Consider the following 24,881-nt stretch of genomic DNA (forward strand, 5'->3'; position numbering starts at 1 on the left):
AAGCGATCTGATATGGGATGCCAGTGGCCAGGTAGACAGGAAAAGCCCTGCAAACTTTTGAATTACCATTCCTGTTTCCCAGCGTGGAGATCTTGAATCACACCTGGGGCGATGCAGTCCAATCCAAAAACAAAAAAAAAAAAAAAAAAATTGGGGAAAGGCCCCAATAAGGTTAGTTTATAGCAGTACTGGGAAACTGCTGGGTTGGCCAACAAGGTAATGCATAGTGAAATGTATTAGATATGCACCGGTGCTGAGGGGTTTTTACCGCCTCAAGAGGGGTTGTCATACCGCCTCCTGGTATCGGGTCCGGACATAAGGTACAGATGCATCGTGGTATTTGGAAATAAGGCCTTGGTGTGTGTGTACACACACTGGTGTGAGTGACTGTTACCAGAAGGCGCCCAGAGTACCCTGTGAAGCGAAAGCTCGTGACCAGGACTACTCTAACGCAAGCCCGGTAACTAGTGGATCTTTAGGAGATCCGACCCATGGTGGGCTGACTCGGCCTGACATCGTCCGGTGAGGAAGCTACCTGGGCTAGGAGTGTGTGAACCCATCTTCCCTCCCCCTTTCCTTTCTGTGTGGGCTATTGACAGTCTGATCATCTCACTGGATCCAATCAGAGTAAGCGGCGCTGTCTCCCTGAGACTAGCTGACACTCTTTGCTGAAGGGAGATGTAGGAGGGTCATGGCCATCCTCGTTAGCCTCTCCTGTGTGAATACCCTGTAGGGAGAGACCCTTAGTTTATGTGCTGCTAGCGCAGACAGGGCATTCCCCCTGTGTGTGTGTGATTGGAAAATGGGTAGGGGACAGTCTAAGCATTCCAGCTCACCCCCTAAGGGTACCCCATCTTATTTCATGTACATACATTATGGTCCAACAACCTGCAGGTATTTAGACAATTGGAATCTTTACATGCGTGAAAATCCATCTAAACAATGCCCACTAGAAGGTACCTTCAATCTAGATAAGATCATACATCTAAGAGGAGCTTTTAATCACCAAAAAGCCTCTGACAGTGTGAGCAATTTGTCTATTGAGGAAAGGAATGTGTTAATCTGAAATTCAGCTTGGCCCAGAGATAAAGAAAAAGTTGCTCTACGTTCAAGGTCAAGAATCAACGCTGACTATGCTAAGTACAAAGAAAACCTGTTTTCGACCCAGTTGGCTGTGGAAAACAAAAAATAGATAGAGGCAAACCAAAGGCAATACAAGTTACAGAACTGAGATTACATTTGCAAAGTTTAACTGTCCAGTGAGATCCAACAGTGTGACCCCGGAGCCGGTGTGGCTTGGTGATACCAAAGAAGCCACAGGCAGTCGACCTGGACTGGAATCTCTGAAAGAGACATCGCAGGAGATGTAAAAGAACAGCCCTCCCAAGAGTGAAAGCATGTTGGAAATTCTGGACGAGCTGTATATAGGATAATCTCTCATGCACCTCTCTCCCTTCTCTGAACGTTATACACAGACGTGGCCAGTCTGGACATGTGTGAGTATGAAAATGGCTTAGGGCATTAATGTTTTTCCTGAGTGATGTGGGAGCGTTCCCAACACTCTCCATTGTTGTTTTATTATTTTATTAATGAAGCTTTAAAATTCAGTCATATGGTGTGTTTTCTTTATCTTTCCTAACATCCTGCAGTGTCAGCCTGATCACCTGACACGAGGGATAGATTGGTAACAGAAATTTGTCACAGTTTGGTGAGCAATTGAGAAGGGAGAGAGCCTGCAGAATTTACACCATCTATTTTTTGATGTTTTACCCTTGTTTGTGATTTTTTGTTGAGGATGTTAAAAGGCTTTGCCACAGTATTGTCTGATGTGGAGAGGGGATTTAGCATTCCTCTCTCTCCACCCTTTTAAGGGATGGCAGGTGGATCTACCCCAGTTGTAGCAGGACTGGGCAATAGAGAAGTTGGAGAAAAGGGAAGAGATGTGTACTGATAAACTAGAATTGAGCAATTAAGAGCATAGATCATGAACCAGGCAGCAACTCAAACCTACGCCAGGGCAAGTTCCAGGCCTTGAGAAACTTCCAGGAGAAAAGCCCTGGCTAAGCAAGTACCGGTCCTTCAGGGACTTGTCAAAATGTAACCATTTGTGCTCAGCCTAACGCCATAACAGCAGTGTGTTTGCCACAAAAGGAAATTGAATAGTTAAAATGCCAATGGGCCATGCGTTTTTGCCCAGGTGGCAAGCTCACAAGGAGAGGACTTGGGTAGTCTTATGAGTAAAGAACGTTAAGGGAAGAGACCAGGAAGGTGGGGGCTAGTTGAGAAGCCCACACTCCTAGCTAAACTGGTAGTGGAACAAGTTGGTGCCCATGGAAGAGGACGGTTCAGCGAGAAAAGCAGGATCGGGCCCAAGCGGGCAGGCAACAGACAGAGAGATTGGAAAACAGTTGGAAAATTTTGAGGGTGTAGTGGAAGGAAGGAGTAAGTAAGTATAAGCATGGGGATTTCAAATACCCAGGACCCATACTTGAAATGGTGATTTGAGTTGATAAAAGTGGCTGTTGGGAGACAAGCAAGTGATTTAAGGAAGAGTGAGAAGTTAACTCTGTAGTTGCTGGAGGAACAGCAGTTGAACTTTGTAAAAATGCCAAAGAGAAAAGTTCTTGGTGTTTTTGAAATGTTTGTAAATAAATTCAGGCAAAGAAATTATTAGATTGCAATTATTTGGCTATGAACAATTTAGTCGAATTAGCTAAAGAATGTATACAGTGCTATGTAATTAAATCCTATTAGGCTTTAAGGGGCGCTATAAGAACTGCTTTTCTTTCAGTGTTTGAAAGCAGAAGTTAGTAGTAAAAAGCCATCAAAAATTCTGGTAAAGTTAATTATGTCCCTTTTAAGGTAAGAATCTTTAAGCTGTGAATAGCTTTGGATCCAGAAGCAAGCCAGACAACATCTGTATTAATGCAAATTATTAACTGATAAGGTAGAAGCCACTGAAACCTGGGCTGCCTATGAAACAAATACAGAGAAAATATGGGGGTAATTCTCTGTTTTGCCTGAAATCAACAAGGGTATTTGTATATTTTAAGTGATGATTGACTGCCAGAAGGGGTAGATCTCTGTTTTTTTGTCTTCAGATAATCAGAGAAAACTGATGCCAGCTGAACAGCATTTCAATGTATCATGCATTACTGGCACAATAGGAATTATGTTTTGTGTTCTATGTCCTGTCTGTGGTGTTTGTCTTGTGGCCAAAATTGTTGTGTTTAATATTTTTCATAGGATAGTCTAGTTAAAATCAAAACAGAAGGGTTAAATGCAGATACTTGTTTTATTCAACTTTGGAATACAAAGTGTTTGGATAAATCAGGACAAATGTGATATACTAAGTCTAAGACATTTGCTTAAGTAAGAAAAAGAAACTTCATTGGCCAGATTGTTAATTTAAAAAAATTGTTGTTTAAATTTGCCTACAAACAGTCTTTGGAAGCAAGGACATGAAAAGTTAACCCACTCCCCATATTGTACATGGAATCTTCTTGGCTACCTCAGATTTCTAGCCACAGAGGCTGGGGATGGTGGGAAGCTATTGGACACCAGAGGTTGTACTGAGTGGACTCCTCGAAGTGGTGTGCTTGTCCTGGCTTGTTTGCTCCAAAGCCCTGTAAAAAAGTTATTTTAATGGAAGGTATATGGCATACATTGAATAATAAGACTAATGTACAGTATAATGGCAATGTTTATGTGTTCATGGTTGGGAAAAAGCTGTATGAGTGAAGAATGGAAGTTTCCTTGTAGGTTAAAAGAAGCCAAAAAGGGAAGCAAAGGGAAGAAGGTAAAAAGAAGAACAGAATGAATTAACTGAAAAAAATAGCTAGCATCTTCAGCCTAAAGATAAGACACTGGCCCCATTCAAGGACACTGCTCACAGCTAAGACTTGGCTGACAACCAAGAAAGGAGGGGGCTTGAATGTGCCCAAGCAGCTCTGAGATCTGCAAAACACTGCCAGGCACTAATGAAATGTGTTAGGTTTCTTTTCTCACAGGTAAAGAAGCGCTACCTAAAGACCCTAGCAGCCCTGCCACTCGTTGGAGCCAGGAGACTGAATCTATGTAAAGGTCCACCAACGAAAGACTGCTTTGGCTCCATGCTGGAAAGGCCCTTATTAAGTCCTGCTGACTACCAACACCACTGTGAAGTGCCAAAGATTGACTGCCTGGACTCATGATTCTCACTGCAAAAAGACCCCTCCACCTTGGGAGGATTCTCCTACTGATGATTAGCCATTTCTTCTTCTAGCTCTGCTGTGCCTTCTGGACAGTAGGAAAAAAGGACAAGGTGAAGTGCTAGTAACTTCTCCCTTGTCCACTAACAGACCTACTGTGCCTTTGGATTTTTCTAGAAGAATCAAAACCATTACAGGGCAATGTGCTGGTAACCTCTCCCCTGTAGGATGTTAAACCACAACTGTTTCGGGAAAGAAAAATGAACACTCATTGCACTGAAATTGCCAAAGTCCAGGAATTCCTGACTAGAAAGAACATTAAAAACTAATCCTGGTAAAGAAACAAAAAATTATACACTGGCAGGAAAAAATTTGTGGGACCCATGCTTGGGAATGTGGTATTGATTGGAGTTTGGGGTTTATTCTACAGGCTGCGCCCTGTGTTTTGGATAAATACTTCAGCATGTATTACTCTCTCTAATTGAATTTTTATATAACAAGTACCAAAGGCACTTTGTTGCCACTGCCTCTGCCATCTCCTCCATTACCCCTGTAATACATCCAAATACAAACAATGCCATATATCTGATAAAACCAATGACCAAGGCCTTCACACTTTAGTGATTTATTTAAAGATGGTTTGGGAAAAAAAAAAAGAAAAAATATTCTTAAAGTTCAGAATATCCCATATAAGTGAACAATTGAGTGGAGAATAAATGGATCAGTGAAAATAGAAATCTACGATATCACTACAAATAAACCACAAGAATCTGTAATTGAAATTAATGTGTTCCATAGTGAAGTAGATATGATGGCTATTCCTGGAATTTGTACTGTGTTACATGAAAGAAGACCTTGTTGTTATTTGGTTACCCAATTAGTGAATAATCAAACGAATACCCAAAGAGTTTGTTCTGCCACTGGAAATTTTACTTGTATTGAAACCATTGCAGTAACGAATAATGTAACCTGTACCTTATTGCAATACACCCCCTCCTATGCTATTAACGTCAATGCCTTTTAAAAGTACCTAAGATTAGTTAAAGGTATACAACCAACAGATGTGATATAGCACTACACCAAAGAGATATGTATTAGGATATCAATGAACTGTAATTAATACAACACTAGGGGCTGCCATTAATTAGCACAACAGGGGGCCTGGGTTATTTCCTCTGGAAGAAGAGGGATTTAACCAGATCCCTATGGGATGGGGCCAATAGCACAGCAGCCATTTGAAATATTATTAAAATCCAAGAACATAATAAAAGATCAGGCCAACTAAAAAAGGCCACTAGCCTTATTTCTGAAGCTCAGCTAACCCAAGTACAGGCTAGAGTTGGTAAGTTACATGTTTTTTCCATCCTTAGTTCTATAACCCAGAAGTTACTAGTATGTTTAGAAATTCAGAATTTCCTGGATGACCAGTTTATGGCCATTCGGAGTGATCTTGAGCACCAAACTTGGCCCACTGCCCTTACAGACACATCAGGATTACCATCTGATCTGTGGTCATGCAGACATACTGGAGACTTTCTGGGTAAAAGGGTGAACATTTACAGTGCTCCTTCCAAGCGTTTGGGCTACGGGCTTATCAGAGATCAGGGGTGTCCCACAGCACACTCTCCTGGCTGGGCCCAGCACCTTCCCTGGGTAATGCTGACTAGCACCTTCTCAGAGCCCAAGCAAGGTAGTTTCCAGCAGGGTTAATTGTGGTTAATTTCTGTTATTTCAAGTCTCCTCAACAAACAAGATCAAAACGTTCTCAGATCTGTCCTTCCCCCCACATAAGTTCATCACTCCAAAGTTCCTGGCTCTTACCTCAGAGCTTTTTGATAACAGGACTTCCCACAGTTTGCCTTCTGTCCCATTTTGTCTCTGAGAGCTGTTCCCAGCCATGGCTCTAGCCTCCGGCAGGAGTTACAGCTCTTCCTCTCCACTGCCTACTCGTCCCTTGATTAGGCTCAGCCAGTTAAGCTGCAGGTGTTTTCCCAGGTGCAGTGGGCAGTGTTAATCAGCCAGCCACAGGCCTCTGAACCCAGAGGAAGGGTAGTCCTTATACCTTCATAGCACTGTACAAATGGAACAAAGAGACATCCCTGCCCAAAGCGCTGACAAGCTAAATACAGACTAGGGCAACAGAGGGAGACACAGTTGAGGGAGCACAAAGACGCAGATAGACAGTAAGAGTCAGCATGCCAGACACCGCTCAGATAAAAGGATAATGCACCTGATTCTTCTCCGCCTCACATTTACTCCTGGGCTGAGTGCGGAATGTCTCTCTCTAAAACAGCCAGGTAACAGAATATCCCAAGATAACACTAATCCCCCAGGTGTTGGGGTTTGGAGCACGCTGGGGTGAAACATGCAGTTCTTTCCTCTCCAGGTGAATGTGTTTACAATTCTTCATGGGCCATTCTAAGATTTGTCCTTTCAATTTACATTCCCTGGTTTTACAGTATGCACTTGACTTCTCGAAATGAATCCATGGATATTGCTGTTACTTGCTTTTGGCCTACAGGTTTTTGGACAGAGCTACATCTGCTTTGCCCACCTCATTAAAAAGATTCAAACATTAGATGTGAAGTGACATATCACGATTTGAGCTTGGTTGCACCATCAATAACAAACACATTCACATATGGCATGGTTTCTGCAAGCACTTCCTTTGTTCAAAAGGGCTTTCTGACAAACTTCGGTTGCTATGCTACATGTATCTGTTTCTTGATTAGAGTTGCCAATTTACAATGTTGCTTATGATTAGTTTGATCTCCAGTTTAACCCAGTGAGGAAAAAATAAGTAAGCAGTTATGATCTATTAATTTCTTGTGGGAGATGGAAATTTTTTACTACCCTCTGGCATTTGATATTAGATTGCAGGAGAACTTTATATATCTTTAAAAAAATAAAATAAAAAATGGACAAAGTAGGGTTAATTATATATCAGTAAATGAGTTTGTACTTCTGTCAAGCTAATGCTGTTTCCTATGGGATATACTCAAAGCAGGTGATGGAGGAGCAGAAACAAGGAGCTTGTTATTAAGAATTTAGTGAAAATATCTGAGAATGTGACAAATGGTTACACTGTCGCACAGTGCTGTTCATAATGTGATATTTCGGTAGGCTGAGCCACTGCCGATACACTGCTTTGATTTAATAGGGCACAATCTGTTAAACCAGAATGTTTGGCTTCTAGGTATATGAGCTTTGAAATTTCTGATCATTAACCTCCACAAGCCTGTCTGCCTTAGAAACCTGTCCAAATGCTCCAATCCACTCGCGACATTGCCTGCTTTTACTCCAGCTGGCCTCTCATTGCAAACAGTCAAGCCCCATGCATGTGACTAGCCCATAATGTGCACAAATGTTTACTCACCAGCCATAGATCACCCAGCTCCTCTGGCTGCAGCCTTGACCCAAAACTGCTGCTTTCTAGCAATATCCTGGGACCAACAGGGCTACAACAATGGTGCTTTTAACCAAGTGAGACAGCTTCCCTTCTGATGGGCATCCAGAACCCTAAGAATGTGTTAAACAATTCTCACTATTGACTGCCTAAAGTAGTTCTGCATCAGCACCTCTCTTTTGCCTCCTTCAGGGCCCAATCCTATGGTTGGATATTCAGGACTACTCCCTGCATCTCCCCATGAAGCTTGTGTTTGCATGTATCAAGCAAGCCAGCTCAGCACAGCTGTGCCTATTCTATATGTCATGTAACAAGCCACGGGCCTTGTACCCGCCCTGTAGCCCCTGTCTGCACCTTGGCCAGCAGGACGGGGGGTGTGGAGCAGAGCCGGGAACTCGGCAGCTCCGGTGGAGCTATTTCACGCATTCTGTTTCTGAAGAGGCTGTTTTGCAGACAGTTAGGAACTCACAGGTGGAGTAGCTGTCTGGGTGCAGTGAGTCCTCTTGAATATCTACAGCTTGGGGAGGAGACCAAGTCACAGTTTCCCCTGGTGCTGGCCCTAGAGTCCTCCTGCATCTTCAAATCATAATGTGACTCCCTGCCTGGGGTGGGCATCTCCCTCCCTCTGAGCTGGTGTGCACAGGAGCTGCAGACGCAGCAGCTCTGACATCCCAGTGGGTAGCTGCACTGCCAGGAGGTTCCCTTTCCCCCCTAGTGACAGCAACTAGAAGAAAAGAAAGACACCCCATCTCCAGCCTGGCTCTCGCTCTGGGTCACGAGCTCTCCTTCAAGGGTCTTTATGAACCCAGGAACTCATCTCCCCTCTCCAGGGCTCAACAGCAACATCCCCAGTGACACCTCCTAGCCAACTGGGGAGCTCCCATCTCGGGCCCTAGACAGTGCTGCAAATGGTCCAACCCCAACCCCAAACTCTGCCCACGGCATTTTCCCCAAGGCTACTTCCGCACCTTAAGTTACACTGAAAAACCTTTGCTGTGTAGCCAAGGCCTCAGCTTCCCTCTCGGGCCTGGGCCTTGCCTGGCTCTCTAGCCAAAGCAATGCTGACCCCATCCCATGCAGCTCCCTTAAGAGACTCATCCAGCCCATTGGCTGTCTCTGTAGGCTCTTTTCCAGGCGCTTGGACTGAAGAGACCCAGTGCCTCATCTCCAGTTACTATCCTCCCAGTCTCTCCTGCTCAACAAGTCCCACTGATTATATAAACAGCCACAGATCCCTTAAGCCCTGGGAGCAACAACCAGGAGCCAGGCAGTGCTGGAGAGATTGCCTTTGATGGGATGCACATGCACACATGGCAACCCCCAAACTGCTGCTGCTCACTCAGAAGAGACTCTCTGGATGCCGCTCTTTTCGTGGGGGTGTAGAACAGTGAATGGAGGGAGGAGGAGGCGCGTGCATGTGCGTGTCCCAAGCCATGAGAAAGACACCGAGATCTCTCTGTGAGCCAATGAATCACACAGTAGGGTTGCATAAAGTAGAATTTATGATTTTTACAGTTTTTGGAGCCCCAAGGTAGCTATAAAGCATTTTCTCATTTAATCCAAGGACAAGGCAGACTCATCTGAGAAGTGGACTGAGCTTTAATGAGGGGTCACCTTGTTCAGAGGAAATAAGTGACCCAAACTTTAGAGCCAATGCTGAGCCAGTCACAGAGCATCACAAAGGGTCAGGTTATTGTGTTGTGGGCTCACTGTTTGAGCCAATCCACATTACACTTGAAAGGACAGGACAGAGTCGTACGTAAATAAAAATAAATTGATCTTGTGCCACAGAAACAAAAACAATAAATCCCCAAAGCTTTGCCTCCTAAAGGAGAACATAGGCATGCCTCTGAATGGGATAGAGACAAAATTGCCAGGCCTCTTCTCGCTCTCAGTGGATGCTTGGACCTCATGTCAAAAGGCAAAGGGCACCGATCAATTCCTCCTGGGGATTCCTTTTTGTAGTGTCAATGGCAAAGTGACCTGAGGCAGCCCCTCAGCTTATCAAGCTTGGCATATCAATGCAGGCCTCAAACACCATCTATAGGACCATGCTAGCAGTGAAGAGGAGAACGTCAAAGCGCAGAAGACAGAGATGTCACCAAGCCCAGCCTCCAGCACCCACAGCTTTGTTTTTCTACTCATGGCTGCAACGATTCATTCCTGGGTAGGTCACAGAGCAAGTCTCAAATCTACATCAAAAAGATGGGCCAGTTTTCCTCTGCCAACATGAATTTCACATCAACACTGGCCAAAGCAAGCAAAAGAAGTTAATTTGGAGGGACAGCCTAAGGGATAAATCTAAGGGCCAGCAGAAACCTCCAATTGTTTTTGCCATATACTGAAGCTTCAAATAATCCCTGAAGGCCATGCTAATAATGAGGCCTGACTGTATCATTGGACAGCTCTTACAACATGGTTTGACACGCTGGACTGGAATAGATTTTTATCCACACTATTTTGTTGCATGAAAAACCCTGTAAATCCACAAACAGCAGAGGGGGAAGATTTCCCAACATGCCAAAGAGATTTAGGAGCACATCTTGGCTTGCCTTTCAATGGGACATGTGTGCATAGGACCCTCAGGTTCTTTTTGAACCCATCCCCAAACGTCAACCACAATAAAAAGCCTTAGAGCTCAGCATGTGTAATATTTCTGATGCATTACTAACTAGCACCTGATATGGAGATATTTTTACTATCCCTTCATTCAGCAGGGGCCAAACCCAGACCCAAAGCAGGGGTGGCAGGTTTGTATAATTTTTGGTGGTGCCCAGAATGGGTCCGAGTCCCACTCCTGCCTAGGCTCTGTGACAGAGTTGAGGTGCAGTAGGGGTGTGGGCTCTGGGCTGGGACAGAGGATTGGGGTGCAGGAGGGGATGTGGGGTGCAGGTTCTGGGAGAGCATTTGGGCGCCGGAAGAGTGCAGGCTCTGGGAGGGAGTTTCGGTGTGGGAGGGATGCGGGCTCTGGGCTGGGACAGAGGGTTGGGATGTGGGAGGGAGTTTGGGGTGCTGAGTGAAAGCTCTGGGAGGAGGTTTGGGTGCTGAGTGCGGGCTCAGAGCTGGGCCAGAGGGTTGGGATATGGGAGGGGTGTGGAACGTGGGGCTGGGCTGGAGATGAGGAGTTTGGGATGCAGCAGGCAGGCTGCCATGGGGATGGGGTGGGGGGCCAGAAAGGAGGACTCCCCCAGCCCTCTCCCGCCAGCAGAAGCAAGCTGCAGGGGAGGGAGGGAAGAGGGCCTCCTCCCCGATCCCTCCTGCATGACACTCTCCCAAGTCTCCCCAGGCTGCTGCTCAGGAGGTCCAACCAGGATAAGCCCCATCCCCAGAGTCGACTCAGAGTCACCTGCTGAGGGTGGGTTGGGGGGCTGCCATGTGCCTCCTCCCCTCCTCCCTCTGCAGGCGCAGCATCTGTTTCAGCCTGCCCCTGGCACCGCTTCCTTGTAGGCAGCAGTGGCCATCAAGGGAGCACGGCGCGGAGTGGCAGGGGGCAGCTGCCTGCTTCCCAGGGCGAGCAGGGACACGTGGGGCGGCCCGCGGGGCCAGTGCGCAGAGTTTGGAGACACTCTGGGGGAGGTGTGCGGGGGTGGCGGGCACAGCTGGGGGAGTTACCCAGCCCTGAATACTGCTAGAACCCGGGCACCATGGGCCCATATAACTCACTACCCCGACCCAAAGGGCATTATAGTCGGGGATAGGAGTTTTCCCATTGACCTCACTGTGCTTTGGAGCAGGCCTCTGTTGACCAAGCACAAGTGAGGTCTTCCTGTCGGATGCTGTCAGGTTCTGCCATTGGAATGGATATGGCTCGGGGGGCATCTCGTAACCTGTTGGAGCTTGTTGTTAGTTCCGTACTAACATTCCCATCTCTTACTAGAAGGAGCCAGAGCTTTCCAGCTTCTCCTTGGCATGTTTCAAGATTTCCCCTCTTTTCTTTCTTCACTTAAAAACATTTCCCCGTTCACTTCAGCTGACCTCTCCTTAGGCTAGGAAGGTTTGATTATTTATTTTTTAAAGTGCTTTCTAGCCAAGAGGGTTTTTCCAAAGCTCCCCATTCTCTACTAGGGGCATTCCAATACTATATTCATGCAGCTGTTCAAATGGAAAACCACCAACAGCAAAAAGATTAAGATGTAACCCTCAGATAGATGGAAGTGAAGATATTCATTTTCTGGGTCACTGGTCAAGTTCGTGGCCTGGTTTCTCTCTTGGAAGAGGTGTCAGCTGAGAAACATAACCAGCTGAAACCAAGCGTGGCATTACCGCTTGTAATAACAACTTTAACTGCTCTGCAATAGTGACTACAATGTAATTAAATTTAACATACGGGTAGGGAGGAAAATACCAAAGAAACCCACCACAGTAGCATTTAATTCCAAAAAGGGGAACTACACAAAAATGAGGAAGCCAGTTAAACAGAAATTAAAAGGAACAGTCACAAGGGTGAAATGCCTGCAAGCTGCATGGAAACTATTTAAAAACACCATAACAGAAGCTCAAACTAAATGTATACCTCAACTTAAAAAACAAAAAACAACAACAGGACTGAAACAACCCCCCCCGCCCCGACACACACACTCTCCACAAAAACAAAACACAAAAGGAGATCTTACTGATTCTCTTTTTGTACTACTGTGGGATAACCCGAGTCTCAGGATCAAGGCGAACTCCATGCTTAAGACAATTTGGATAGAAAAGGATTAATAAAAATATAGACTGGCTCTTCACTTACATGTGTAACAAATACCAGCTGTTGCTGTCTCACAGTTCTTTCTTTTCGTGACTACACTCGAGGCTTCCTGCACAGATAGGGGATGGCTTGTTTGTTTCAAATCTTCTCTAGTAGAACACATTAAGAAATATGGAAGCAAAAGTCACTTTGTAGGAATTACTTATAGGTGGCTTAATGCTTTGCAATATGCTCTCAGTCACAGTTTCAAGAAAAAAAATGGGAAAAAGAACTTAGCCTTACTATCTCAACAGAAACCTGGGAAGATATCTGGCATCATGTGAAAGATACAGCATGTTCTCTAGTCTTGCAATTCTTGCAGAACAAGATCTGAAACAAGTACTGTACTACTGAACTCCAGAGCGTTTAAATACCTGTAAAAAAAGCATGGGTTCTGGACTCCTGTATTCAGTGGTCTCTCAAACATACAGATATGGAGATGGGCATTTGGCTCTTTGCATCTCAGGGCTGCTTGCATTACCGATCTACCAAACTCTAACTCATACTATACCTCTCAAAAACGTTCAGTCTCATTCTTTTCTCTTCTCCAAGTTTGCTTGCTTTTGGGGTGCTGGATGAGTGGGTGTTACCTGCTAGCATTCAGAAATGGATTGCAGAAACTATCCTAGTAGATAAAAGATGAACTCTGCAATTCCTCCCTCACACACAGACTGGCTTAGCGAGCTCTCTGCTACTGCATTAATGGAAAAAATGACTGTCTACTAGAAACATCTGGAAAAAATAAGAGCACATCTGGTCACACATGAAACTACTGCAAATCTTTGCAGTTGTGTATATTAATCCTTGCTACTTGTAAACCATGTTCTCACTTATTTATCTAGTTAGTCGCTTTAATAATTAATGCCTTGTATGACTGTTCTGGGTTTGGGTGAGGTGCAGAGAATGACAGGTTTCTTTTCAGGTTTTGCAAATAAGGAACATTGAACTTTATTATTTCTATGCTATTTCCACCTTGTTTATGTAGTGAGATGTGTTTTCTTTCATGATATGCTTATATTTTATATAGAAACAATAAAAATACAGTTTTTAAAAAAGTACAAGTATCAGAGGGGCAGCCGTGTTAGTCTGGATCTCTAAAAGCAGCAAAGAATCCTGTGGTACCTTATAGACTAACAGACGTTTTGGAGCATGAGCTTTCGTGGGTGAATACCCACTTCGTCAGATGCATGTACATGAAAGCTCATGCTCCAAAACGTCTGTTAGTCTATAAGGTGCCACAAGATTCTTTGCTGCTTTAAAAAAAAAGTACAAAGCTCTCTCCCCGAAATGGGGCTCATTTGAGTGCGATATTGTTGCCCTGTTGTCCTCAGGGGTTAGCTCACTGAGGGGCCTTGGGCACTGTTTCCATTGGACGGAGCAGTCAGTGATACAAGCCAGTAGGGTGACCAGATGAGAGGAAGAAAATATCGGGACACATGGGGAATCGGTCGGGACACGGGACAAACACCTAAATATCAGGACAGTCCCGATTTTATCAGGACTTCTGGTCACCCTACAAGCCAGGTACATTTTTTGTAAATAAACAGGTTACACCAAGTCCTGATGCCCTGAATGCAGCAGACACAAACACCAGGCAGGCTCTTTGCTCACAAATCCCCAGGTCTGTCATGCTTTGTGCCCAAGAAACCCTGTGGCTTTACTTTCTGCCAGGGTCACGCTCACAACTACTTCTCCAGGCTCTCTGCTTCCCACACCCACAGCATGTAACCGCTAACCTGGCCCATGCATTTGTAATCAGGGAACCCCCTCCATCTGCATGGTTCAGCTCTGCCCAGCTAGGCTGCCCAGAGCCTTAGGAACCTCCAATCCCCACACTCCCTACCCTCACCGCCAGCAATTTTCACTACAGGAAGGGGATTGTTTGCTCCTTCTGTTGAGCCTAGAGGAGGTTGCTTGGGAGAGTCACTGGCTTCAACCAGGCTTGTGGTTGTCTCTGGAGCCACAGTTCCCCTGACGGCAATTGTAGGGTTGCCAGGTGTCTGGTTTTTGACTGGAACACCTGGTCAAAAAGGGACCCTGTCAGCTCCTGTCAGCATCGCCGACTGGGCCATTAAAAGTCTGGACAGCAGCACAGGCAGGCTCCCTATGCGGCTCCGTGCGACTCCCGGGAAGCTGCCGGCATCTCTCTCTGGCTGCTAGGCATAGAGATGGCCATGGAGGCTCTGCGCGCTGCCCCTACACCCAGCGCCAGCTCAGCTGCTACCATTGGCCAGGAACCGCAGCTAATAGGAGCTGAGTGGGTGGTGCCTGCAGGTGCAGGCAACACGGAGAGCCATGTGGTCACGACTCTGCTTAGGAACCAGAAGGAGATGCTGGCAGCTTCCCGAGAGCCACCTGAGGTAAGCGCTGCCTGAAGCCCACACACCCTCCTGCACTCCAAATCCTGCACCAACCCAGGGCCCACAGCCCCAGCCAGAGCCCTCACTCCCCTGCATCACAACTCCCTGCCCCAGCCGAGATCCCTCTCCTGTACCCTGAACCCCTAATTTCTGGCTCTACCACAGAGCCCGTAGCTGCAGTCGGAGCCCTCACTGCCACTCCCCACCCTTGCATCCCAACCTCTTGTCCCAGCCCGATGAAAATGAGCGAGCAAGGGTGGGGGCGAGCGAGCAATGAAGGGAGGGGAATGGAGTGAGTGGGGCAAGGGTGTTCAGAATAGAAAGTTGGCAACCCTAGCTGTTACAGGGTGACCAGACAGCAAGTGCGAAAAATCAGGATGGGGTGGGGGGTGGAGGGGTGTAATAGGAGCCTATATAAAAAAAAGTCCCCAAAATCAGGACTGTCCCTATAAAAATCAGGACATCTGGTCACCCTAAGCTTTTAGCACCGGTCAGCTACTGTAACTGCAGTGCCATTTTAAAACCCAGAGATTTGAAGGCCTGAAGAGGCTTTTATGAGCATTTGGTTGGCCTTCCTGTATGACACAGCCCAGAGCTTTACACCTCAGGATCTCTGCAATGGAAGGAATGAGCAGTCCCGGCTAAGAGCTAGGTATGATGATTGTGTAACAGGCACACTGTCAATCCCAGTGATTTGTGACTAAACAAGACTCTCTTTTAACTACTGCATCTCTTGTAGAGTTCCCAGCTCCAGGTTTGAACTCCATTCACCCTTGGGAAACTCCTGGGACAGTTCCATCCAGAGCATTTCTCTGTATTTCTGTTTTCAATTGAAAAAATCCAAAATTTGAAATTTTTACCACCATTTTTTTTGCCCAAGTTGCTGAAATTTTTCAATTTTCAGTTGACAACCTCCCCAACCAAATTTTTCCATATTTTTGTTGTTGTTTGATCACCAAAAACCCTGAAAATTTTCATTAAAAATGAACATTTCCCACCAAAACTGCTGTTTTGACAAAATAACCATTTTTGGGAGTCAATAAAGCATTGAAGACTGAAACTTTTCACCAGCTCTCCAGCTGACAATGCACCTGATCACCCCCTGGTCACACCTCCTGGCTCTAATTGGTTGAAACAGCCGTTCCCAGACTACAGCAGCCATTTGTAGCAGCAGCAAGGAATCAAGCCCTTTGTTAGCATCCCACATTTATGCAGTATGGAAGAACTAGCCAGCTTCTGTATCCAACACATACATTCAGGCAGCCCAGCGACTGCATGACATCTCTTCCCTTGCTCATTTCCCTTCTGTGATGTTGCAGTCTATATGGTTTTATAAAAATATGCTAATGAGTGAATATAATGTAACTGCAATATGCTTCATGTAAAAAGTCATTACAAAGCTTATAGTCTACTGAGTGTGATCATCCTATTTGTATAAATGTACCACTTGTATCTGAAACTAGAAATATGAAATATAACTCTGAGGGCCTATTGTAATTATGCAAAGTGGGAGCCATTAATGGTGCTTTGGAATCTTGATGACTCCCATTAACCAGGACAATTGTCTGCAGATGATGTGTTTTACCTGTAAGTCTTCCTGTAGACATGTGTGCTGGCAAGTGGGCAATGAAGTCTTGCAGTGACATGTGATTATGTCACCTGAACTGGAATCCATCTTTAACCCGGTGTCTTTCCATTGAGAAGGAGGGGTGGGAATCCAGATGGAGACAAAGAATTCCCACCTTATGCAAAAGATATATAAAGGGGTGGAACAGAACAAAGGGAGAGGAGAGCCATCATGAGGAATCCCCTAACTACCACCTGAGCTGGAACAAGAGCTGTAGCAGGGGAAAGAATTGTGCCCAGGCCTGGAAGGTGTCCAGTCTGAGGAAAATAAAACTTACTGAAGCATCTCTAAGGGTGAGATTATCTGTATTTGGTTTTATTAGACATAGATTTGCATGTTTTATTTTATTTTGCTTGGTGACTTACTCTGTTCTGTCTATTACTACTTGGAACCACTTAAATCCTACTTTCTGTATTTAATAAAATCACTTTTTACATATTAATTAACTCAGAGTATGTATTAATATCTGGGGGAGCAGACAGCTGTGCATCTCTCTCAGTGTTATAGAGGGCAAACAATTTGTGATCTTACCCTGTATAAAGTGTATGCAGGGTAAAACAGATTTATTTGGGTTTAGACCCCATTAGGAGTTGGGCATCTGAGCGTTAAAGACAGGAACACTTTTGTTTGCTGCTTTTAGTGAAGCCTGCAGCTTTGGGGCAAGTAATTCAGACCCTGGGTCTGTGTTGGAGCAGACAGGAGTGTCTGGCTCAGCAAGACAGGGTGCTGGGGTCCCAAGCTGGCAGGGAAAGCAGGAGTAGAGGTAGTCTTGGCACATTAGGTGGCAGCTCCCAAGAGGGTTTCTGTGATCCAACCCGTCACACCCTCCAGCTGGCTTCTTTTTATGTGTTCTCACTGCTTGCTGTCTATCACAGCTATTTAACCTTGCTCTAGGATGAATGGGCTGATTTTAATTCTCCAGCTACTAAACTGTGGCTTCCTAGGAATGGAAATGGACTGAAACTGAAATTTATCTGAATCACATCCTTGTATTTGCAAGTAGCTCTGGTTTTATTGCTGCTCCACTACTCCATTTCGGGTTAACGTTGGCTCCAGGCTGATAAGCTAGGGAGGAAGTAGAGGTCCCTTGTCTCATCTCCTGATGGCCTAGTAAATATTGCACTGTAGCAAACTAATTCAATTACGTAGGTCTTGATTCAGTACAAAAATAAACCTTGGCAGTTGTAGCACCAAAGGCTGTGCAAAAAAATGACAGTATAACATGCTGCCAGATTAGATGAGGGATTAATTGGCCTCCAGAGCCCTTAGAAATGCAAATGAGCTCTAATTTACCAATGGCTTCCAACATGCAGTCTCACAGTTGCTGAATGTCCCACACTTTCCACAGACTGCAAATATCCAATCTGAGCCTCCCTGAATGGGGCTGGGGAGCCAGTCTTCTCCATGCCTCGCTGTGTGCAAGTCCACAGGCTGAGTGCACTGTTCCTCTCCACTCCTGTGGAGCCGTTTGCACCAGCGGGAGATGCTGCCACGCTACTCAGGCGAGCAGCAGACATCACCCACTTGGTCAGCTTAACGTACCCTCACTACAAACCTGCACATCAGACATCACTGGAAAGCTCCTTATCTTTGCTGTAGGATTAGGTCTGATGTGGAGCTGTCAAGTGGTGCTGCTACCATAGAAACAGGGATAAACACTGAGACCATCCACATGTTAAAATGAGCACTTTAAACTGTGAGAAATGAATGCCAGTATTTCAATGACTCTCTGCATTATTTCAGGACACTACACTGGGATTTCTTTGGGACCTCAAACCATCACAGCAGCCATCCAAAGGGAAAACATTAACAATAACTGGTACAGGCCTCTTTGAAATGTAATAGCACTGGTGACGTTTCTAGTCAATATCATCATCAGTCACTATTAAGATTTCTGTTGCAGTGTGGTTGTAGCGGCATGCTGCTCCCAGGGTATGGGAGACACCAAGGGGCTGGGGTAATGTCTGTTGTGTGTAGCAGGCCGAGGGCTATAGATGGCGAGTCCACTGGGGAGGAAGTTGGTCCAGTAAAAGATACTCCTTCACCCACTTTGTCTCTGTGACGATCTCTGTTGAGAGTGGGTGGGTTGCCAGAATTTCTTGGCATGTACTCAGTTCTTTGCAGAGAAGATTATTCTGACTCCAGACAGTTGATTTTCTCAAGTATTTTTTGTGGTGATTTGGTTCTGGACACATTCTAGGATTTTCAAATGCTGCTCACTGACCAAGAGACTCTGATTGCCTGGGGAGAGTACATGACTTTCCTTTCTCACGCTGCTGTGATCTTTCTTGTGATGTGGGTCTATCTGTTCTTGATGTAGCACTCTGGCCCCTGACAGGAACGTGTTCTTTCCACCCCTTGCAGATGCAGTGCATGGCCCCAGTGGCCCATCACCGTCCTCCGGGGGCACCATGTGGCAGGAGCTCCCCCATCTCCGAAGGTGGGGAAAAGGAAAGAGCAGGCTGAGCGCCTCTTGACCACTCCCTGGCCTCAGCAGCCCACTCCCTCCTGGGGGGACACCTGCTGCATTAATTTCAGTGGAATATATGGGCCCAGAATGTCAAAGGTGTTAAAGTGACCCTGTCACTATACAACCTAAACAATTTTAAACAGAGACCTCAGGTAGCTTAATACCATGGCAAACACACCATTAAAAATTATTCCAACCTTTTAATAAAGCCACAGAAAGAAAAGGAAAAGCAGTTAAACCTTTTGAAGTGTGAAGCATTAAATAAGGCTTTTATTGTAACCATATTCCTTGCTCTCTTTCCTGTTAGCTGTAGAAAGCTTATATAAGAAAAAACCTCCCTTGTTTGACACTCTCTTGTATGGCATTAAGGTAACAACTGTCCTTTTTGGAGAACAGCTGAGATGGGCTGGAGCTGTTGGTGTTCAAGTCCGATCCTGTGTTCTGGAAGACCACACGAGATAAACACACACACAAAAGAGATGAGACAAGAACAGCAAAGATAGATGATGCAGCTTCTGAGTCAACTGTTGACTCAGACTTGCAATCTCACTGCAGGAGAAACAGAGGCACAGCACGGGGTCTGATCAGGCCCAGTACATGGTCTTATCGGCCACTCTGAGACCTGGCAAACTTGTCCCAGCCTAGAGGCATTGCTTTTAGCTGCCTCGCTGGTCACGGGCTTAGAGCAGCTTTGCTAACCATGCACTTTTGGCTGGCAATGCCATCAGACTGGTGGCCAAAGGAGGAGGGCAGCAAAGAGAAGAAATAAGGTGGGGGAAGGAAAAGGACTCGTGGGAGTAGGGGGCGTGAGAGCAAGAGACAAAGTCTCACATCCCAGGACATGGTTGGGATTTAGCCAGTGCTGGTGGAGTTGGTGATGTCACTGGCTCGCTGTCTCTGGCCCACTCTCGCAGTCAAGATCTCACGGGATCAGGCAGACAAAGAACCAGTGGTGTAATGGTGGATCCCACGTCCCAGAAGACATGATGGTGATGCTGACTCCTTCCTGATCCACCCATCACCCAGCCAGCCCTTGTTGTTAGACAGCTCCCAGGCAGTCACCCCCCGCCCCCAAGTCTGTTCTTTGAAGGACCCCAAAAGGCAATGCCTGATGGAACAGCCAGTCCTAGTTCAGCCACCAGTTTGGCCTAGTTTTTGCCACACCAATTTTGGTCCATTAGTTTCTGGCCCCACACTTTTTCTATTTACCAGGCATGAGTGTAACAGTCCTGGAGTTCTCAGGAGACATTTTCGCTTGGACTAATTCAGCCTGTTTACCTTTTGCACCTCCCCCTCAATCCTCCCCCCCCCCACCCACACCCACCCTCGAGTGAGAGATTGTGTAGCGACTGATGCTCTCTATAGAAACACCCATAATCACTAAGCATCTTGCCCCCCCCCCCCCCCCAATCAACCTTTGTTGTTGTAGATTTTTGTGACGTCTGATTAACTGTCACTTTCTTCTCACAGCTGGGCTCACAATTAGGGTGTATTTGTAGGTCCAGTTACACAACACACTTGTTCGAAGGTGGGGCGGGCAGGGAAAGAGAACCTGGCTGGGCTCCCCCAGTCACCCCCTAAACCCAGTGCACGGTGCCAGTCACCCGGTCCCTGCCCCAGGAAAACAGCCTTCTCCTGCTGCCAGCTAACATGATGTAAATAGAAAGACCCTGAGTTATATACAGACACGTACAGCCCTGGGTAAGTGATCCCACTCCCTGCCATCAGAGCATAGTGTTGCAGGGTCCCCATCTCTAGTGCCTCATGGGAACCAAATCTGTCCCCACACTGGCCTGTCTCCCATTCAGCCCTTCAGCCAGGGTACGTTTAAGCTCCCAGGGTAACTGGAATCCAGCTACAGACTCCAAAGAAACGTCCAGGGATGGATCTGTCTGCCCCTTAGGCTACCCAGCAGTTCCCTGATTCACAGTCCTGAGGCCTGCAGAGCTCTTTCATCTCTCCTCAGGAGGAGTACTGCCTCCCGGGGCTTTTCCCTCTAGGCTTTTCTGAGCAGGTCCACCTGCCCCCGGCTGCGCCTCGCTGGGACTCTGGCAGTGTCAAGGCTGACTTTCCACTCTGGTACTTCGAGGGCAGAAGGCGGGGGCCCACATGGATTCTAAAAATTAACACTAGCCACTCCAAGCTTGTATTAAACTCCCAAGCTTACAGCTTCTCTCTGACCTTGGATGGGTAGATGCTGCTACCACCCAAATGCAAAAACCCCTTTGAACCCAGGAAGGTGCACTTGGGAATTCCTCCCTGTGGGGTACCCTCAAGCCCTTTCACCCCGCTCCAGGGAAGAGCTGAGAAAGAAAACAAAGGAAATTAGCTGTTGCCACCAGACACTTAATTCCCATTGATTTTAGTTTAAATTCTAAATCCCAGAGGCAGCTCTGAAAAGCCCACCCTAAATCTGTATGACAAATGGAAACCAGTAGCAAATGAACTGAAAACAGTGGCTCAAAAGGAAAGAAACTGGCAGTAAGCTAAAGGTATCAGCAATGAGCTAAAACTGGTCTCAGTCAGATAAGTGTGGCTGTAATAAATTACCAATTAACATCTGTGAATTAAAAATGGCAGTGGTTAACCAAATATGGTACAGATGGGAGCTGTGAAATTAGAGCGGCAGTAGTGAGGCTGCAGGCAATTAATAAGATATGGCAGCAATCAGTCAAATTGGCCTAATTTCATTAAAATTCTCCGTCTCATTTTTAATCATGTTAGTGACATGTCACCAAGATTTAAAACAACTACTTTCGATGTAAAGTCCTGGCATCTGCCTGGATGTTAATTACAGTTTTATTCTGACCACCAAGCCCATACCAGAGCAGGCTGGGAACTGGTGTACAGACTTCTTCATCAGATTCTAGTAGGACTTGAGACATCTGTTGTGCTAGGAGAAAATTTTTTTTTTTTTGGTTCGGGAACCAAACCAACAAATCTGAAGAAAATAAAAAAATCTGGTTTTATTTGAACTGCAACTAATTACAAAACAATTCCTGGAATCCTGATGCCCTAGGCAGATTGTTACCATTTGGGTTCAAACCTAGGATCTTAGGGTCTTACTGCATGAGCCTGTACTGCCGGACTTAACAGACCCCCAGATTCGCCAAACCCAGAGCAGGTTCACCAATCTCTAGTTAATTCAGCCTTTTGGGGTATTTTCTCACCTTTTTTTGGTGTTTGTTTTTTAATTGACTAGATTTGGATTTGAAATGCTGTTTCACAATAAAAAGTTGAAACAAAAAATTTCAAAGTATTTCAACATTTTTTTCAGTTTTTTTCTTCACCAAAATTAGTTGAATTTGACCTGAAGCTCTGAAAAACTGGAGCACTGAAAAATTCATTTCTTGATGACTGATCTATTAGCTGAAAGAAACTGGGCAGCTCTAGATGTCACTTGTCCACAAAATGGTTGTTTCCAACAATAAACTCCAAAATGCTGCTTGTGTTTAACTTTGAGGGAGGGGGAGAAATGTATTTCATGGTTTGTCCCTAGTGACAAGAGCTGCTTATGCTGTGAACTTTTACATTGTGATGCAGAGCAAAATAGGTGCACTTTTCCTTTGCTGTTTTGTTAAAGGCCAGAGCTAATTGAAATGACATTAGCTGATGTAGCAAATGACCTCTCTCAACTTATTTTGGGGCTATCCTGTGGTCTGTTGTACAGGAGGTCAGACTAAATGCTCAGAATGGTCTTGTCTGGCTTAAGAATCTAGGAATATGAACAACAAACAACAGGAATGATAAGCTGCTGCCAAGAGGGGTTCCTCTGCACCCCCAAGTCACAGCAGAATGATGCCCTTATGTTTCACTGGTGTGTTGTGATTGGACTCTCTCCTCAGGCCCTATGCTACCAGCACTCCCAGCTATCTTCGAGACACCACTGACTTCCTGAGGAAACTACAATCCATCGGTGATCTTCCAGAAAACACCATCCTGGCCATTATGGATGTGGAAACCCTCTACACCAACATTCCACACAAAGATGGACTACAAGCCATCAGGAATAGTATTCCCAATAATATCACTGCAAGCCTGGTGGCTGAACTTTGTGACTTGGTCCTCACCCACAACTATTTCACATTTGGGGACAATATATACCTTCAAGTCAGTGGCACTGCTATGGGTACCTGCTGGCCCCACAGTATGCCAACATCTTTATGGCTGACTTAGAACAATGCTTCCTTAGCTCTCGTTCCCTAATGCCCCTACTCGCGCTACATTGATGACATCATCATCTGGACTCATGGAAAAGAAGCCCTCGAGGAATTCCACCGTGATTTTAACAGTTTCCATCCCACCATCAACCTCAGCCTAGACCAATCCTTACAAGCGGTCCATTTCCTAGACACTACTGTGCTAGTAAGCGATGGTCACAAACACTACCCTATACCGGAAACCCACTGACCCCTATACTTACCTACATGCCTCCAGCTTCCATCCAGGGCACACCACACGATCCATTGTCTACAGCCAAGCTCTAAGATACAACCTTATTTGCTCCACCCCCTCAGACAGAGACAAACACCTACAAGATCTCTATCAAGTTTTAGCTAGAAAGGGAAATCTGAGATCCTGCCTCTAAAAACAGATTGACAGAGCCAGAAGAGTACCCAGAAGCCACCTACTACAGGACAGCCCAACAAAGAAAACAACAGAACGCCACTAGCCATCACCTACAGCCCCCAACTAAAACCTCTCCAGCACATCAAAGATCTACAACCTATCCTTAAAGATGATCCCTCACTCTCACAGATCTTGGGAGACAGGCCAGTCCTCGCTTATAGATAGCCTCCCAACCTGAAGCAAATACTCACCAGCAGCCGCACATCATACAACATAAACACAAACACAGGAACCTATCCTTGTAACAAAGCCCGATGCCAGCTCTGTCCACAAAGCTATTCAAGTGACACCATCATAGGACCTAATCACATCAGCCATGCCATCAGGGGCTCGTTCACCTGCACCTCTACCAACGTGACATATGCCATCATGTGCCAGCAATGCCCCTCTGCCATGTACATTACTGTCTGGTTTTGCCTCTTCACAAAAGAATGGTTGGGTCATTACACTAATTGAATCTATTTCTCTATGTTAAGTTCTCCTCACACCTTCTATAGGTCATCTTAATTATCACTTCAAAAGTTTTTTTTTCTCCTGCTGATGATAGCTCATCTCAATTGATTAGACTTGCATACTTCCACCTTTTCATGTTCTCTGTATGTATAAATATCTCCTGTCTGTGTGTTCCATTCTAAGCATCCGAAGAAGAGAGCTATAGCTCACGAAAGCTCATGCTGAAATAAATTTGTTAGTCTCTAAGGTGCCACAAGTACTCCTGTTTTTCTTTCATCAGATCAAAACTCGCATTACAAAGCCATGAAAAGCCTTGACCTCGTGGGGCTCCCTTTTCTGCTGCAATCAGTTATATCCGTGTTAAACATGTGTAGCCAGAGAGTGGAGCAATGGGACGTCTGATGTGGCAAGTTTCTACTTCTCACACACAAGGTATTTTATCTCTGTGGAACGGAATGAGGCTTTACAGACTGGGAGGGACCAGTCTGGTGGGAACGCACATTCACAACTGCTCTTTAGAGCTTCAGAGATCTGTGAGGAAGATCATTTCTCTTTCATGCAGGAGCCTGGTTGATTTATTATGAGCAAAAAGGGAGCATTAAGTAATGGAAATGAGAAATGACTGCAGTGTGAGAATGAAGCCTTTGGTCAGAGCAATGAGTAGATCAGATACCAGGTGGGGCTATTGGAAAACTGTTGAACTGAGCAAAACTAGTGACTCTGTCTTATGCCAGCAGAGAGTAGAGTGATAAGCACCTTAGATGTCCCTAGGGAAACAAAATTTGTTGGCTTCATGAAATTACAAAAAGAGAGTCTATTTTAGCTGTCACCTAGCTAAATGTTTCCCTAATCTAGAGTACTGTCAGAGATGATTTTCCTTCTGCCAGCTGACGAGTGCGTTGCTCACCTTCCATTAGTTACTTGAATCATAGCAGCTGGTGTGGGTGAGAAAGGACATCGTCTTTTCTTTCTCTAAGATCTAAACTTGACCCAATGATCAGCTCCATTCACTGGTAC

Source organism: Chelonoidis abingdonii, unplaced genomic scaffold, assembly GCF_003597395.2.
Source record: "Chelonoidis abingdonii isolate Lonesome George unplaced genomic scaffold, CheloAbing_2.0 scaffold0001, whole genome shotgun sequence".
In the NCBI taxonomy this organism is placed as follows: Eukaryota; Metazoa; Chordata; order Testudines; family Testudinidae; genus Chelonoidis; species Chelonoidis abingdonii.